Source organism: Suricata suricatta, chromosome 3 (assembly GCF_006229205.1).
Source record: "Suricata suricatta isolate VVHF042 chromosome 3, meerkat_22Aug2017_6uvM2_HiC, whole genome shotgun sequence".
NCBI lineage: Eukaryota > Metazoa > Chordata > Mammalia > Carnivora > Herpestidae > Suricata > Suricata suricatta.
The window spans coordinates 6138686-6141753 of NC_043702.1; positions in this window are offsets into that span (position 1 = coordinate 6138686).

Genomic DNA, 3068 nt, shown 5'->3' on the forward strand with positions numbered 1-3068 from the left:
CAAAAATAAATAAAAAATATAAATAAAAAACCTTGGAAACAGATTAACTTCTGTCTTAACTGAGATGCTTCACAGAATCACGCTGTTCTTTACTCAAATTTCAAAATACATTATAATGTGCGGGGGAACTAATTTACCAGTGGGACTGCTTCCATTTTCTTTTTCCCACTGGTAACTAGGTAGTCCTACAGAGTCACTGCTGTGCACTAGTTAGGAAATACAAATGAAGTGATGTGTTTGCTAGGGACAGTTGGAACTTTTGAAAATATCAGGCATGCATGAAATGCGATATAAGTGACCACCTTAAATCTCCAAAGACTTACTTGGAATTTGGTAAGGCTTTCTATTGACACATTGGTCATAAGGTCTTGTTTCTCAAAGTCTGGTCCGTGGACCAGCAGCAGCAGCAGCCTCTCCTGAGAGCTAACTAGAAATGTAGACCCTCCACCAGAATCTGAATTTTAACAAGACCTCCCAGAAGACGTGTCTACACATGAAAATATGAGAAGCACTGGACTGGTATTTCAATTTTTTTTTTAATGTTTTATTTATTTTTGAGAGAGAGAGAGAGAGAGAGACAGCGTGAGCAGGGGAGGGTGAGAGAGAGAAACACAGAATCCGAAGACAGACTCCAGGCTCTGAGCTAGCTGTCAGCACAAAGCCCGACGTGGGGCTCGAACCCACAAACAGTGACCGACGAACAGTGAGATCACAACCTGAACCGAAACTGGACACTCAACCGACTGACCCACCTCACCCCCCCAGGCGCCCCTGGACTGGTATTTCAAAAACTTGACAAATATACAGCTCTGGTCCTGGGCCAGCCTGTCCTCGGTTCCATGCCTTGACCTGCTGCTCTACACCGAACTGCAGAGGGGCTGATGCCGAACAGGCTGGGTTCCCCAAGCAAGAGGGGGATGGGGTGAGACAGCAGTCACAGGAGGGCCCTCCGGAAGCTCCAGAGCGGGGCCAGAGGACCCAGGGGAGTTCAGCCTCTGGCAGGTGGGAGCTGCTCCTGGAGTCTGAAATGCCACATCCTCCCTCTGTTCCCCACCTTAGGGGTGACAACGGTTTCCTGTTTGTTGCCTCATCTCAGGGTTGCTTCACTGCCCACTGTTTGCATCCTCAATCCTCAACCGCCTGCGAGAACCCCCCCCATTAAATTCCCTGTTTTAAATGAAGCGGTTTCAGCTTTCCTGTTCAGACCCAGAATGACACCCCATACCACCTGGATCTCTCTCTTATGCACCACATATACCAGTGCAATTTTCTGAATGGCTTATCTGCTTTAAAAAATGGGGAATGGGGGGAGCTGCTGCACACAGAAAACCTCACACTTCCCACATTCAGCCAATCCCTAACAACCCGAAAGAAAAATTAGCCTGAAGCTATTTGCACAGCAGATGTGACTGTATTCGGCAGCTCAAGTCTTCAGGGTGTATTTTTAACACTCTACCCCATCACTCCTCCTCAACCACAACAGCTGGTAGGTACAGCAACTATTGTGTGGGGGCTGGGGGCGGGAGGGAGCGCCTCCTAAAGTACAGAATTCTGGACCAATGCTGGAATCTCTAAAGATCTCATCTTAAGTACACTTGTATATCATATGATCGATCTACCCCACACTGTGCACATACCATGCTCCGGGACCAAACAACAGGGGAGAGCAACTCTTACCGGTATTATTTAGGGCTCCTAGGAGATCTTCCCAAGAGCACATCTGACTGGTCACTCCCATGCTCTGAATAATCCTCAGTGGCTCCCTTTTGCCCAAAGCCAAAAACCCAACTCCAGGGCTGGCCCTTTAAAATCCAGCCCAATCTACCTTTCCAGCCTCCTCCTAATTCCTCTCAAGCTGACCCACTGACCATTCCCAGGTGTGCCTACAGCTTCAGCTACAACGTGTGTCTGTATCTGTCAATTATGTGGAAAGCGTTCCCTTCTCCAATTAGCTTGGCAAACTTTCCCCCTTAAGATCCGGGTAGCTCCGTCTCTGTCCCCTGAGCTTCCCCAGGACTTTCTATGTCACACTGTCATGTGCACGGGTGTCCATCTTCTACAGAGAAGGATTCAGACTCCTAGGGTCCATCTTGGGATCCTGACGGTGGTTCGGATCCAGATCCACATTCATCACCTGTGACACCCTGGGCCAATCCCATCAGATGGGGATGACAGATTACACCCAACTCGGAGGGTTCTCACTAGTACTAAATGAGTTAACCCACGTCGAGTGCAGTAAAGCTAACCCAAGAAAAATGCCTGGCACGCTGCCTGGTAAGCACTGAAGAACGGCCACCTTACAATCAATTGCTATTACTGCTACACCTGGAACAAAGGAGGCGTTCAATGCCTATTTGCCGAGTAACTGGGACGCTTCACAAGAAACCCATCTGTGACACGTGCAGACCGAAGACTACCCCGCCGCAAGTACCAAAGGCTGACAAAAGGTAAAGCAAGAAATGGCTCCCACGGTGAAAGTAGCAGCTGAACCCCACTGGCCCCGGAGGAAAAGCGCACTGCAGCAGGGTGAGAGCCCGTGCCAGCTGCGTCTGCGGGGGCTGCCCACAGCATGCCCTCGGCCACCTGTCCCGCCACCTGCCTGCGGCAGCCGCGTTCTAACAGAGACGGCTCACCTGTAGCAAAACCCAGAAGCAGTTTTCCACGGGAACCGCAATGAGAAAACAAAGGGCGCAACTTTCCTCCCGCAGAAAGGAAATGCGTCTTTCTGCAGCGAATATTTAGCGTCTGGAGTTCTCCGCCGAGAGTTCGGTGCCCGGCGGGTGCCCCGCCGGGGAGAGCCCCCTCTCCCGGCTTTCCCGAGGGAGGGTGAGCTGGTCACAGAACGCGCATCCCTTCCCTTTAGGGCACGAAAACAGCAGCGAGTCGAGGAAGAGCCCCACACCCGGGTCCTGCTGAATTTCCCAGGGGACCACAGGTGAGTCCACAGAGCACCCAGCGGGAAACCCGGCCAGCCCTCAGAAACGTGCGGCTCGGGGAGCGTACCCTTCGGGGCGCAGCCAACAGCCCCCGTGTCTGGTGCGCTCGCCACCCCCCCACCCCCCACCCCC